General features: G+C 38.9%; 1 protein-coding gene across 6 annotated transcripts in view; it reads left to right on the top strand.

Moving 5' to 3' along the window:
- LRRC4C (leucine rich repeat containing 4C) overlaps positions 1–16,739 on the top strand; it is a 503,565-nt gene that overhangs the window by 411,605 nt on the left and 75,221 nt on the right. The gene's annotated exons all lie outside the window — the stretch shown is intronic.

Genomic DNA, 16,739 nt, shown 5'->3' with positions numbered 1-16,739 from the left:
ATATTCTGAGACATCACACATGCCTATATATGATATATATAAATATTACATAGGGAGATTTATATGGCTGAACCCCAACTGAGTTTGTTTCACATCATTTATTATTTGCACACTGGACTATGTACAGTTTTTCCTGGCTGCATGCTGTTGACTATAAGGAAACCATTGACCCGGCACCATGCAGAAAATCCTGAGAGATTAAAGAATTTGTAGCTGGCACCCTTCTGAAAGAGCCTTCTTCCTAATAGGTGGTGGAATGCAGCGGAGGGAGTAAGCCTTTTTGTGGCTGTTGCCATTGTGCGACCTGGGATCAGCATTCCTGAGGTTGACACGCACCCCCTGAGAGGACCCTATTAATTTGGCCTTTGTGCCGGAGCTCCCTCCTGCCTTTGCTCTTTCCTCTCCGAGCAGCGTGTGAACTGAATTTAATTGTTGTGTTGCAGGACGAGGAAAGGTTGCAAGACGAGAGCCCCTTCTTGGATAGGCTGGTCCATTTGGCACACACCAATGAATTATTGTAGATTGTGTCATTTCAGGGGTCTTTATGGGGAAAGTACTGCGGTGACCAGCAGCATCTGTCTTGATAGGACACTCAGGGGGGTCTTGTCTATACATTTACATAAACATTACCGGGGTTTAAAGAACGCTGATGCTTTATGAGGCGGGATTGACATTTTTCACATGGCCTCTTTTGGCCAAAGGCCAGTACCCGGGGCACAGATGGGACAAATTGACCGACCAAACTCATTCTTAACACAGTAAATGAAAACTCATTTGGCCAGTCATTAATAAGCAATTTAGTTTGCATTTTGAAGAGTGGAAGAGTGTTATCTTGGGGGTCTCATTCCCAAAAATTCCCAAAAAATGTACATTCATTTATTGTGAATAACCAGCATTTGCTTGGAATGTTTGTACACAATGTACAAAGCCATGGCTGCCATGAGAATGGGTCCAATTTGAATATTCTCAAGACATATTCCCCTCTGAGTGAAGGTTATTTCTCTTTGGAACAAATGTTTTTGGGTTTTACAATCACCCAGTGAAACACAACCCAGTGTGAATGCTATAAAATTAATTTTATGGTATAGACTATTATTTTGTATTGTACTTTGTTAAAAAATTGAGTATCCTTTAAAGGTTGTTAAATTGTAGCAATGCAGTGTAAGTAATTTATTCTTTTTATCTATTTGCTTATAATAATGATTCCAGGTCCAATGGTAATGGCTCACACCTGTTGGTTGAACATCATTGCTTTTAAAAAATAAGTAGGGATCAGCGAATGTCTGCAGAGATCTTTAACCTAAAAACTGGCTCATGAACAAACCAATCATTATAAAACCCTGACTTTCGTTAGCAAGCATGCTTCCCGCAAGGAGGTGTGGTTATGTATTGCAAAATCATGTTTTAGGCATAGGTGCAACATGTGGCAAGGTTCCCAATCCAAAGCAGGCCCACCAGGGAAGACCACCCAGTACCACCCCCATGCGCCATCATAATGCCAGCTCCCAAAAGAAGAAGAATTCTCAAGTAGAGCTACGCAATCAGAATGTATTCTGTACTCATCAGATGTTAGTGAATTCTAACTTGACTCATATCAAAGAAGAAACACATAAGAGTTGACTATTTTTAGATTAAGCCCAAAAGCATCAGTTGGCTGGTAAGATATATTTAGCATTTTAGAATATAATACAGAACACGGCTCCAAATGCGTAATAATGTACTTGCTAGCCAAGCAGAAACATGACATGGGCGCAAAAAACTGTAAAACTGGGCAATGCATTATAGATTTGGCTAATTTCAACAGGTGAACAGTGGGAAAACCTGTCTACATACCAGCAATCACAAACCCTTGGGGTGGCTAAGGATTGTCCATGCGCTGAGAATTTTGATCCAATCTAGCATATTTGATGTGTGTCCACCCACGTGTCAGGTTCATGGAGGGCACAGCTTTTGCTGGAGTAGAGTAGGGAATGCGCCATCTTTAACACTGGAGCGAAACCCCATCCCTTCTCTAAAGGTGTTGTATGTAGCTAGTTTGTATAAACCATTTATAGTTACTCTTTACTTTTAGCTGAATGATATTTAAAATGGAAATGTGAAGCTCTAAATCTCTACATTCCATGGCAGACACTTTGAGGTTCCATTGGAGTATAATGTAGATTCCAAAGTTTAGGGGAGTAGAGAATGAGTCTATACAATTATGGATGTAGGACATATTGAGATATATATATATATATATATACATTCATATAATCATTATATATATCATCTGTCCACATACCATATCAGCCAGCCTGGTTTGTATTTCCGGCAGCCCATTCATTCATCAGATCATTTGATTGCTTACTGTGAGCTGCTGCCTTTTATTAAGTTCTCTGCCTATTAAATACTCCCTATTGATGGGAATTTAAATTCTTCTGTATATTATGCCAAACAGTACAGGAAGGCAGTGACAGTCATTCCTCCTATAGTTATATTTTGTATGCTATGCTTGTGTACCAAAATTACCATTGGACCCAAAAACCAAGTAATGGCTGTAAAGTGTTCAAAAGCCAGTGGCCATGGCCTAAACACCCCCATCCGGTATTTATTACTTATGTCAGTGTTTTAAATTTATGACAGTGAATTTACTAACATTCTAAAAAATATATCAACAAGGTAAAAAGTATAGTGATAGTGTCTGCAGTGATGGCATCATAATGCTATGTTTATGTGAGCTCTCAAGCTGATAATCAAGCACCACTATTCCCATACTGATGTGTTCAATAATCTATCCATGGGCTGATTGATATATTAGCAGACAAATATATCTCTGTTGATCAGTCTCTCTCTCTTTCTTTCTCATTCTCCATCTTGACTATCTATCTATCTATCTATCTATCTATCTATCTCTCTCTCTCTCTCTCTCTCTCAATCAGTTGATCTTTCTATCTATCTCTACATCTATTTTTTACCATTATTACAGAAGCTTATCCTCAATAAAACAGATTCTGTGCAGTGCATACTGCAAAACATACCATAGAATCCAATTTACACTCCTATTGGAAAACTCAATAATCTCAGAGTGTGTGGTGCATTGCTCAGGAACGTAATGTACATCACAATGCCTGCATAATGGTAATATTATTACGACCCTTGTGCTAAAGTGAATCTTTTTCACAGCTCTATAAAGAGATTGGAAGCAATGTAGCAGTCACTTTTCCTTTTTTTAAATCCCTGCTATTAATCAGCAGTGGAAAAGGCTGTTTTGGTGTATTATGATAACAAATGTAACTGATGCAGAGCAGCTTAGGGTGTTCTAGACAATCTTCTATCCCTAGACATCATTTTTAAGATGGCAGCAGCGCGGGTGAATTTATTATTACATAGTGCTATTTTTCTGGACATTGCCAGGCTTGGGGTTTTATTTTTCTTCTAAAGGGCCCCTTTCAGTTCCTGTACAATAATTTGTATATGTGATGAATATATTGTCAGCCGAAGTGCAATGCGGAAGCCTCGTTGGGGTTAATAAGGACCCCCAGGCGTAGCGAATCAGGGGGACCCTCGCACATTGACATACTGAAGAAGCAGTGAATGAGCTCAGTGCTTCAAAGGTCGCATGTGTCTCCAGCTACAAAGGCCGCTCTGTTTTTCAGGGACCTTAGTGAATAGGCATTGATAGTGGAGCTGAGTTTCTAATGATCAGCTCCACGGTTTGTGAATGTGCAGATTATTTGGCGTGGGCCGTAATAACGACAGACTCTGCTTCAGAAATATAGATCATTTAATTGCTGTATCTCCTCATTGGCACTGTGTATTGAAACTATATCCTAAATAAAAAGTGAGAGCATGTTCTACAATCAGATTGGTTTAAAATCCTTAATTATAACATTTCTTTGCAATGCCTGTGCTGGATAATGTGCAGTCCAGATTCTGAACTCCTGGGGCAAGCGGGCACATACTCCTCAATAGCTAGTTAGGCATATAAATCTCTTTGTGTGCTCCAAATGCCTTTGCAAACCATGCTATTACTGCATAAAATAGGCAGTTTTATCATCATTGTGGTGTACATAGCCTGTGCAGGGAACAGAGCTGTAAGAGGGGCCCAACAGGCCCACCCACTGCAGAAAACTAAAAGAGGGGCGGAGATAAGACCGGTCTCCCTGTACTAGAAGAGAGTACAGCTGTGACAGGTCTTTAGCACAGGAAGCTCCTGCACGGAGCTAAGGTTACTAATGTGCTATCTCTCTCTCTCTCTCTCTCTCTTTCTCTCTCTCTCTCTCTCTCTCTCCCCCTCTACTACCCCCTCTGTTTTGCTATATATAAGTATAAGCAGTAAATATATAAATATTTATATATATATGTATATATTTTCTGAATATAAATGCATATATTTACTGTATATATCCATTTTTACAGTACATTGCATGATATATTTTGTTTTTATTGTCTCCTGTAAAATGTGTCTCTATCTATATTCTCCCCTGAGGAAGCCCTACATGGGCGAAACACGTTGGGGCACAGACATCTCTTTTCTGATCTCTACTTTATGTATAAAAGGACTCACAAAATAAGCTTTTTTTTGTACAGAATAACTATAACTTTGTTATTTCTCTGTTTGCATGAATAAATGATTGAGATTCTGCCACAAAACCCTTTGGTTTTGTTCATACTTACCCAGAATTAATTCCCAGCAAAAGAACGTCACAATATACTATTATTGACCTTAGGGGGTGGCATTTCATCTATAAGACTTGAGTAAGAAAGTAAGAGTTCCTCTTACCATATACCCATTTCCCCATATATGTATATATAACATTTTTATCTTTTTCAAAGATGGCACTATGCAGCAAAAAGCAACTGGCACATCAATAGTTAAACGCACAGTCCACGAATCCCCAAATTAGATGTTGTCAAAACTCACCGATAATGGCATTAATAATGGATTGTATTTTTCTACCAAGCACTGCTTTCAGTTCCAGTGGCTTGCATGGAGTTTTTTTTTTTTTTGTCTGTGGATTGCGCTGTTGCTGGTTGATTTATTCTCCCTTTTTTTAAAAGCTGAGATCATCTCCATAATACCGGATTATGCACATGAAGTGGCATTGCTGTTAGTCTGAAGCTAGCATCCATATATTTAATTAGCGTTATAGAGGATACTTTCAGGAATATGTTATACCGCGTTAGCCTTACTATGCCTCACCAAGGGAAGTGAGAATAATCAAGAGATGGCGCTAACATATTTTCAGATAGCCAAGGAAAGGGGTGAGTTTTTTGTGACTAATGGATCGTATCAGTTTTGTTGTCAGGTAGGTATTGTTCTGTATATGGGGTCTATACAGCTAAAAGAATCCATTAAGGGTGTAAGAGTAATACCCTTTAAGGAAATAGGCTATTTATTTTATTGGTGGTACCGAACTGCTATGTATTTGGGTTAGATAGGGAAGTTGAAGATTTAAGAAGACCTTTAAAAGTGCAAAATGAAAATTCTGATATATCAACACCTATCACACAATCATTATAAAACAGTTCTTGAGCTCCATCCCAGAGACTTTGCTTAGGTTGAAGTGACGTCATCAGTTTCTGCATGCAGAGAAAGCATTTCCTCAGTCTCCTTTCTTCCCCTTTCCAGTAATCAGACCGCAGACTAATATTCTGTGACTGCACACATTTAAAGTTTCACACTACTGCTCAATGATCATCAGGAGCCCCCCATAGACATTAGAGCATTACCCAAATCTAACCAAAAAATAAAGGATTTGGATACCCATTTCTTTAATGGCCACCCAAATGGTATTTCAGAGTTTGGTAAATCTTCTGAGTTCTGGTGAGGCCCCAGTGCTGAATTTTTGGGTCTGCACACCTACTGTGTTTATTATAGAGGGTTCCACCATTTTAGGCTTTGGGTCTGCACAGCTGCTGTGGCTCTTATGAACTGTTCTGACCATTCTCGAGCTTAGTTCCCAGGTCTACACACCTGCTGTGCCTAGTATGAGGCGTTCCCACTATCCGTGTACTGAGTTTCTAGGTCTTTATACCTGTTGTGCCATTTGCAAGGGACTTCCGCTATCCCTGCGTTGAGTTTCTGGGTCTATACACCTGCTCTGGACATAATAAAGGGTTTTGACCATCAATTTGCTGTGTTTCTAGGTCTGCTTACCTTCTGAGCCCCTTCTGAGGGTTTCTCAACTAAATTACAGGGTTTGCACACCTAATGTGTCCCTTGGCACTCCCACCATCCCCATGCTGGGTTCCTGGTTCTGCACTCTTGCTGTGCCTATCATAAGGGGTTTCCACTATGCCAGCTTAATTTATTGTTTACTTAAAGTTACACAGAACATCTCATAAGAAGCCGGGAAACACAAATGTGGCCAGGAACATCCAATGTCCCAAATGGACAGGAACAGGGTAGGAGTTGGACAGGATTCGGAGATTATGATATGATTATGATATCCAAAACATATACTATGGAAAACTAAGAAATGATTTATCTTAATGGGTACTACTTGTAACTAAATATCTCATTTGGGTTGACTAGCCATGACAAACAAAATGTGTAAATCAGATGATGTTACCTGAATAAGTATAGAGACAGATAGGCACAGTCATCCAATCATCATCTCTACCCGAATTCAGAACTCCTCAAAAAAATACCCTGATTAGTACCAAGGCATCCAGTAACGTGACTGGCCACTGTTGATACCCCAAAGAGAATGTTCATAATGGCAAGCAATTACTCTTGAACCTTTTTCAATATGTAGGAAGCATGGACATAAGACTACTTAGCCTCTATAGGTCTGGTTTACCAGTGTATTTCTGTTCTGAATGGCAGAAGTAAAGACTGCTGATTTTCCAACACCCAGAAGAGCACATCCTGATCCTTCATTTGTACCAGTCTGCCAGCGATCTGTCTAACCTGAGTCGTTTTAAACGTTTTCCGTTTGATGGAATAAGCCTTTAAATAGGTTCTGGCCCTATCTATGTAATGTTTATCTCCTACACCAATTGGTATTGGCATCAGAAAGACCTAGATGCCTCTACTCCTTGATGAATGGGTTGTGTCCGGGGATTCAGTGAATGGGAATTGATTGTGCCCATTTGCACCTGTGCAGAAAATCAAGCAAAAATATTTAAAGGGTATGCAAATGCAAAGAATTGCAAAAATTAAAACACAGAGACACTGGTCAACATTTTCTAACCCATAGCCGTATATTAAATACTTTTATATTTTGTATTTTTTGGCAGTCATGTGGTTCCTGCTCAAACCTTCTGCAGGTGGGTAGGCTGAAGGGCAGAATCACCAAAACACAGAGGGAGCTACATGTATGCTGGCATGGTAAACTGCAATGTATTTAATTTTTGTTTTTAAGTTTAGCTATTCATAAAGCTGAAGTCCAGAAATTAATTAAAGATACCCTTGCGGTGAGGATCCCCTTGTAGTGCAAGAGGAGGGAAATCCTGACACTCCTCTTCCCGCAAACACTCCTGGGTGTGAGTGAGCCCTCAGCATTCATATAGAGCGAATATTGGTAGGAAACAATGTCAGTGTCTGCAACCATAGCACAGGGTCCCTGGAGAAGAGGCTGAAGGGGACCAGTAAAAAAAAAGGATTTTGCATTGTTTTTATTGGCTTGTTAGGGCATTTGATTCCATTTTGGGTAATGCTGGGGTGGCCATAAAAATTGAAACATTGCTGTGTGGAATTCTTCTCTATTGTTAAACTTCAGGCCTAAAAAATGGCACATTTTAAAGTTTAGCTACACATGAATATAAATGTATAAATACATTATTAAAAATTACAGCTAGTACAGATACATTTATTTGTATACTGGCATTCTCCAATCCCCATGCAATCAAAGCTGTCCAGGCTGCACATTGCACAGTACTGATAGTCTGAATCTAGAAAGAAGAAAGTATGGACTGAATAGGTTGGCTACATACTCAGTGACGCACTGCATTTCATTGGCCAATAAATAAACTGCAAGTGGGTATATAACCAAGTTGTATTGCTTATCTGTAGGGATGTCTGAATCAGAAGACTAGCTGAACAGAATTACAAATCCTTTGACTCACTCAGTTCAGTGATAGAGGAAGAGTGATTTAATGAATAAAGAGCACAAATCCATATTTCACTTTGATTTCCCAATGACATTTTATCATGTCGACGTTTCAATGTAATTACTTTGCAGAAAGCGGCTCCATTCATTCTCCTATATTTACATGCAGTGCATCTCATCTGCACAGAGTGCTCTTTACGTCCAAGAGAGATCTTTAAAAAAAAAAAAGATAATGCAAAGATTTGTAGTCTGCAGTAGCGTATAAGTAATGTTAAGATATGAATTAATTCACTTGTGAAGTCGGGTTAGTTGCTATGACTAAAATCACTCCACTTTTTTGCATCTTTTTTCTATGTACCTTGATTGGAAGAGCAGACTTGCATTTGTACACACCACAGCCCTTCCTGGGAATTCCAAGGGGTCCCCACATAATATAATTCCACTGGCATCATCCAATTTCTTCCTGAGGTCTTACCCAGTTAGATTCAAACCTTTGGGATTCGACTTCATACGAAATCTATTGTATATTGGGTTTCTATGCATTTTCAGTTGGAATTCCAAGTTTTGGGCAACAGATGTCCCACACTGCTCAGTTCATAGTCATGTGGACTTACTCCTTATGTAGCGTAGGTCTTGGACAAAAGATGTCCCACACCACTCAGGTATAATCACATGGATTTGCTCTTCATGTAGTTCAATAGATGTCCCACACTGCTTAGTTCAAATTAAGGTGGGTTTACTCTCCGTGTAGCTCAAGTCTTGGGCAATGGATGTCCCTCAGTTATAATCACATGGAGTTGCTTGTCATGTAGCTCGATTTTTGGCCAATACTTGTCTTACACTGCTAAGTTCAAGTGGTTAAGGTGGATTTACTCTCTGTTTAGCTCAAGTCTTGGGCAATGGATGTCCCTCATTGCTCAGATATAGTCACACCAATTTGCGCTCCATGTAGCTCAGCTTTTGGCCAATAGATGCCTCACACTGATCAATTCATAGTCACATGGATTTACTCTCAATGTAGCTCAAATCTTTGGAAATGGATGTCCCACACTGCTCATCTCACAATAACATAGATTGGGGAACATTTGCCTTACACTGCTCAGTTCATAACTATGTGGACTTACTCCTCATGTAACTCTGATCAATAGATGGACAATGGATGTCCCACACTGCTCAGTTAATAGTCACATTGATTTACATTGGGTATTGCAGTAATAGGAAAAAAAAATCACATTTATGTGAAATATACTATGGGAGCACACTCTTCGGTTGTGAAAGAAAAAGCATTTATTGTTGTATAGTCATCAGCAGAAGCATAGGGGACCATGTTGGCTAAAGGGACCCTGTATGTTCCACCAATATTGACTATGCTTCTGGTGAACATGAAAGGTCTACAAAATGTTATCTGCTTTCACAATGTTTCTGAACATGGTTTTATTGAGTTTTACCACTCTTTGACTGTTACACTTCTAATCTTATCATGTAAAGTAAGTGCAGCAATAGTAGTTTTGCTGTGTTGGCTACAACCAAAAAAATCAGGCAAGTAAGTAAGGACGGGAACACACACTGGTCATGAGTTTTGTGTGAATATTAAGCTCAAGCTTTCACAGCATGAATCAGTGTTTGTCCTTTTATTTTCCTACAGCCATAAGTTAAAATGTTGCTTTTATTTAAAAATTTATATGAAGTGCCTTTTAGAAAATGGGATGAACATGAACTAATACTGTCAAATGGCAATAATTTCACACCATGGCCCCGTGGCTTTCATGCCTCTGTATCCAATACATTTGTAATGTAACCAGTTACCGTTATCGTTGTTACCAGGTTTATCTCCACTGAAATGCAGCTTGGTACCCTGCAGCTGGTATATATATATTGCAACTAGTAAACACGGTGCTTTGTTCTGAGAGCGGTTCCAGGATTAGATTCAAGCAAATGTATATGCCAGCAAGGTAATTTCATGATAGATGTTGTTTACCTTCCATAAGGAATAATTAGATATACATACAGAAGAGAACTTCTATATATAGAGACAGATAAAGCAGTACTGCATCCATTGGATGAGATAACATATTCCCATTATAATGCACTCTCATAACTCCTCCGGTATTTGCAATATGATGGGTTTTATATTGAGAAGAAAGGGTATTATATGTCACCTGTGGTCCCTCAGCAATAACATCAGGGGTAGCTGCTTAACCAGTTGCTATTTTATTGGAATTTTAACAATATTTCTGTTCTGAGTTTAGGAGAACTGTCTCAATAACTTTGTATTCTTTTTTGTTTTGTATTTAAAGATATCAAATATCTAGGATGTAACATACACAGTGTATATGTGTGTGTGTATATATATATATATTTATATTTTAATAAATCCAAGCACTCAGAGGTCTTTCACTATATGGAGTATTGTTAAATATAAATACCAACAAAGAAGAATGGGCTGCACTTCTCCAAAGCCTCAGCACTTTTTAAAGTTTTTATTATAGGTATTCTTCATGATTTTCGCAAGGTCTTCCTATTATGGAAGAACTCTGAGTCCTGGTATTCTTCACGCCAGTAATATTCAAAGACGCCATTTAATTCCTGGGCATAAAACAGCGGGTGTTGCTGCTGTAATTGAAGCGATTTTCTCGCTTTACATGCGGTCTGTATACCCCTTGCTATCCTCCTTAGTGGCAATTGCTCAAGTTATCACACTTGCTAGTGAATACCGCTGGAACCACCTTGATGCAACTCATTTGGGCCACTCTATTTGGGATCCAGATATGGCAGCAACCAACACAACAAACTCCCCCTCCCTCCCCAAACAAGAGAAAACGCCACCTTTTTGTACATATGTGTCATCTTCACAAATGAATGCTCTGACTCTCCTTGCACATCCCCTGATGAAGCCATTTGGTGAAACGCGTCGGGTTAAGATTTGTGAGCTTTATATACCTTTGTTGGAACACTTAGTCAGAAGATTCTTTACTTAGAAAGCAAGGCATATCCCTATCGTGGGACGCCTTCACAGTCCAACTGTGATTTTACCATGTTTGCTTTTCTCACACTAATGTAATGAAATATGTGTTACTCACGTTGTACTTTTTTGAAAAATACACCTTAATTTGCTGCCAAAAATTCCTGTCTCTTTTCTACTTGATTCATTTCTTAAGGCAATACCTATTGTCTTTTTTAGATTATATCAGTGCAATACTCTTGTGTGTACAGATTCCTTCTTCCATTCACTAGAATTTTTATCAGCCAGATATTGCTAGTGGTTCCTTAAGTAATGAGTAATTTGTGATTCTTATATCAGATTAAGTGATATCACTGATCCTTTTGGTTATCTGTAAGGGTGGCATTCTGCCCCTTGACCACCACACATACTGTGAGCTGTGAATATAGGAAATGTATCAGGGGTTCCCTCATGTTAAAGAGGTCAGGAAAGGAGATACAAGAGTGACTGACATTGATTAGAACTTGTAGCAAGTCAGATAGAGTGTATCTCATGTTCTTCATTTTCCTTGGACTGAACACCCATAACACCCATACATCACCCAAGAGCAAGCCCCTTGCCTGAATCGGAGTTGAAGGTTCTTGAGAAGAGTACTGCGGAAATGTAATGTTCAGGAAGCTAAGTACAACACTATGTTGGCCCCCATCACCAACTGTTTACTTGCATTGCTTAAAGAAGCACAAAGGACATCACTGGGTCTTAAATAAACTATGTAATAAGGATAGAATGGTTTTACATAATCATTTCCTTTGCATTTTGATATACATGTTTGTGTGAGTATAAAGCTAGGCAAAATAAAAGCAGAATAAACTATATAGTGGTCAGATTTGGACCATTTAGGTATGCCTACAAGGTAATCATATCCCCCTTTAATCCCCACTTTTCAAGGGAGAATATATTCAGTTCAATTAACCTTAAAAGTCCTCTCTGACCCTAAGTAATTTAGTTTACCTGCTCTATCCCCTTTCCAATTTACAACCTTTATGATCTGATTTCCAAAACTGAATTGCCTATCCAAGACAAGCTCTGATTACTGAGTTTCACTGGATTTTATCTCTATCTTTCTTGATTCTTTATATGTTTTAATACCTTAAAGTGTCTGGCTTTCCTAAAAAAAAATGCAAATTGGCATTTCATACTACTATAAACTCCAGCAGAACATCTTTTTCATTGATGATGATGATGATGATGATGATGATGATGATACCATTGTGATAGGTTTTCAACATTGTAACTTTGTAATGAGATAAAAGATATCTGAAAGTGTTCCACTTACATGTTCTTATCATGCATGGGCTTAGCATGGAAAATATATCTATGCTGGGTCTGCTTAAGTGGCAGGTGGCATGTATTTGACATAATACATGTTATAATAATCTTGCAGAGGAAATATATGTACTTATGCAACCGAGTATCACCTTCATGTTCTCCCCAACACCCGCTGTTACCATAGGCTGCCAGAGTCCCTATCACAATTTCTGGAGTTGTATTGGAATAGCATGGAAGGATACAATCTCCTCTTCCCACTTTCTCATGTAAGTAGAGATAAAGCAGCACACACATCCTGGGCTTCACTTGTGTGGTGTCACAGTTTCCATAGCAATCCCAGCGACACTAACTTGTTGTATATGATGTTTAGAAGATTCTCAAGATGAAATTTCTATTTAAATCTGGACATGGAAAAAAAAACCAAGGCAATTGATTCTTTGTTAACTGGGTTCTATATTTTCTTCTTTATACTCAATACTCAATCTTTATACATTTCCTGTGCATGTCTTTGTTGCTGCTTTGCGTGACTCACCAAAACATTTTATTTGAAACATATGGTATTTAGCAGGTTGTTCCTTCTATCTATAGCCTTCATTGTTTATTTCTCGATATGTCTATCCCATTGTCATAAAGAGCCATCAACATTACTATGTACCATACTGAGTGGTGGGTATGGGCATTTGTCTGTGTCTACCCTCGTCTTTGTTGCCTCTTCTTCTCTCTGTTATTCTCACTTATTTCTTTCCCTGATTCTTTTCCTCCCTTGTTTCTTTCCCTCACTCTTTTACCCCCCTCTGTCTCATCTCTCTACTATCCCTCTCTTTCTCCTCTCTATATCTTTTGTTGCATCCTTTTCCCTCTGTCCTTTCTTTCTCTTTTTCTCCTTTTTTGCCTCCCCTTCCTACTCTCTCTCACCTTCCTCTATTTTATGTTCCCTTCGCCGACCCTCTATATCTCTGTATGTCTCACTTTGTCTTCCTCCCACATTTTTCCTCTCACGTATTTGCTTGCTCTTTTCCTCCACTTGCTTTCCATCCTTCTTATACTCACTCCCCAACCTCACTCTCTTCTCTTTTTGCCTTCCCTTGTTCCCTTTTTCCTCCATCTCCCTCCCTAGTCCTTTTTTTCACCCTCTCATACTTTCACTCATTGGATTCCATTTTCTTCATTCCTTTTCTCATTTCCCCTTCTTTTTCTTCTCTCTGTCTCTCCACCCCACTTTTCTCCTTGTTCCCTCTTCCTAGTCTTTTCTTCACCTCCTGCTCACTCCTCTTTCACTCCTCTCTCTCTTCCCCCATCCCCATCTCTCTCACTCTATTCCTTTTCCTTCCTCCCTTTAAATTTTTCTATCTCTGGGTCCCTTTACTCCCCTTTTCTTCTCCCCTTTCTCTTGCACCCACCATCTCTATCTCTATCTCTCTTTGTTCTCTCCCTTTTCCTATTATCTTCCTCTCCTTTAGCAAATATCCCCCCTTTGATGTCTTGCAATCTCTCCTTCTTTTATCTACACTCTTTTTTCCCGTTTGCTCTTTCTCATATTTTATACTCCCTCTCTATCTCTCAGAACTAATATCTTCCATCTTGTAACTTTCTTTTATAGTCTCTTCTCTTCTGTTTGTATGTCAGTCATGTCATAAATGTTTCCCCCTTATATCAGTTTATCGCAGAATGTTTTCTTATTCTTTACTTTTTTTCATTCCTTCCAGTTTCCTTACACAATCGCTCATTTTCAATCTGTCCACCCCCTATTCTCCCCCTTTCTATTCATTTCCTTCCATGTTCCGAAAATTCTTGTTTCCTTCAGACTTGCACAGTTGTACCGACTTCTCTCCTGGACTGACATTTGATCCCTAGCCTGACTATCTCTGCCTCCCCCTTTCATTCATTGGATTGATGTTCATTCTGTGATGTGGGCTGAGCATTAAATCTGGGTATTACCTAAAATGGTTTGGATGCCAATCCACCTGTCCTGGAACACCCATTCCTCCAGACTGGCATCTAGTCCTCCAGACATTTTAACATTCACATATCAATTACAATTTCCTTGTTCAAGCGCGTCCCTTTAATTTGTTCATGTTTTCTCTGCTTTCACTGTGCACATCCTTGGGACTCTTTGGGGTTGATTTACTAAAGGAATACAAGCTGTTCACATAGCAAAGTGATTTCTACCCATGCCAGGCATATTTCGCTTTACTTGTGGGATAAAACTTTGACTTCAACCATCCAACCATTGATCCAAATTTAAATCCAATCCAAAAGAAAAAAAAATATCTTTTTAGATTTTTTTGCACGTGATTGGGTAATTTTTTACAAAGGGAACTATCATCACATTCACTTAGCTATGTGAATTATCCTTTACCAGGTGATCATTTACCTTGGTAGGTGAACAGCCTAAATTCTTTAAGTAAATCACCTTTTTTGTTTCTACTTCATGTGAATATGTGCCCCATATGGTGGAACATCATAGTTTTATAGTGGTGACCAATCTATAGGCTTGGTGTTCGGCTCTGGGTCTGTACCAAATTTAAACCCAAATATTAGACCTGAAATGAAAAAAGCTAAATATCGCTGAATATCAATATTCGGCGATTGGATTTGATACCGAACCATGGCTCAATGAATCTGGCAAGCAGACTATGATAGTCCACTGCTGGATTGGCTAAGTATTGTGCTATGTTGTGTTGGCCAAAGTTGCTTTAATGGGATTCAAATTCAACTACAAATCAACGTGAACATTGGAGTAAATTTGGGTGAATATGTCAGCAGAACAGAGACAAATTCAGCCAACAATACTAATTTGTAGTCAATTGGGCATTGAAATGACCGCTGGTATTCCAACTATTCCAAGTGCACAGGAGAGGGTGACAACAGTGAAAGTGAAAAGAGCAAGGGTTGTCTCCCAAGCAAAGGAAGTGCCATTTTCTTTCATATTTTGATTGAAAGGAGGAGCAGATGCTTTATAATATTTGGATTAAGTGTCGCGTTTAACACTGAAGTTAAACATATATATATTTGGGGAGGTGAATAGGATATTACCCCATTGACTTAAATTAGCACAAAATTCTGATTGGCCGCTATGTTTTTTTGTTTTTCTGCAATCTCCACACTGCTGTTATTTGGCTGCTGTGAATGAACAAATGTACTCTGTGTGAAAGGTTTTTTTTTTCCTTTTATTCCCAGAGAATGTAATATAGTAAATCGTCATAGCCATTTAATGTGCCTAGCTTAATTGCGTCTGCCACCCGATTGGCTGATGGACTGGATTGTTAATCAAATGTAATTGTGCATGGAGGAGTATTCAGAAACCTTAGCATGTTGCTTTAGTAGAGCATGATGTTACAGAGTTCCATGTAGCTGCGATATGTTAATTGTATCTCTGCAGGCGAGCGGGCTGTAGCAGCCTGTGACAATACGTGAACAATGGACATACTGTGTGTGCCTGTACAAAGGCTGGGAGCAGCGGGGGTGATTAAAATGCATTGCAGACAGAGAGGGAGAGAAATCTCACCAGAGGGGTTAAAGAGCCCCCGGAGGCTTCCTGCTTTTATAATCAGTTACTTTCTAAGGCTGCACAAACACCAGCGGCACAGACTACAGAGAAAATGGCTTCTCGTGGCGAGAACAGCGAGGGGACCATGGCGAGAAATAGCTGGAAGGACGCTAGGAAACGTTACAGTAGCTCATAGCATGAAAGCATTGCAGGCCTTGTGCATTAGTATTGTCTGAGTCATTTTTGATAAAGGACCCGGTAGTTGCAGAATGATTAATTAATGGCCTTGGTTGCAGTTGTTAGGCCGAGAAATAAAGACACATCAAGCCGTTAAGATCACCGCCATTTTATTCTAATAAAACTTTTGGGAATGAGGCACAAACACAAGCCATTGTGATCTCCACTAAATGAAGTGCAGCGGTCAATCACCAGATCTCATGGGGGTATGAGCAGCAAGACCAACAAAACTGGAAAAGTCATTCTGTAAAGACCTTTATAGGAATCACACAACTGGCGAGTTGGCCCCGAGTGGTCCTGCACAATGGGGGAAGAAGAAGGAGGGTGGTTAGGGTTTATGTCATAGAGATAGGCTTACTTCAAAGAAAATCTATTATTTAGTTTGTGTTTTTATTATGTAAAAGATAACAGCTTCCTGTAAGTAATGGTATCAGCGCATTCGGTATGTCTTCATGCTTTAAAAACTTAGAATGTAATGATATATTTATAGGTTTGCAGCTATATTAGCGCATTCTATATACAGACTTTTCCATACCTCCCAACAACATTTACTTCACTTCTCAAAATAGCAAATGGAATATTTTGGAGGCTGGATAAAGGCAAAAAGAACACTATAAGTATATATACATATATTTATATATATATATATATGTATGTATATACATATATATATATATATATATATATACAAATATATATATATATA

This window comes from Pyxicephalus adspersus, chromosome 9 (genome assembly GCF_032062135.1).
Source record: "Pyxicephalus adspersus chromosome 9, UCB_Pads_2.0, whole genome shotgun sequence".
Taxonomy (NCBI): Eukaryota; Metazoa; Chordata; class Amphibia; order Anura; family Pyxicephalidae; genus Pyxicephalus; species Pyxicephalus adspersus.
This window is presented reverse-complemented; position numbering and strand designations above follow the sequence as displayed.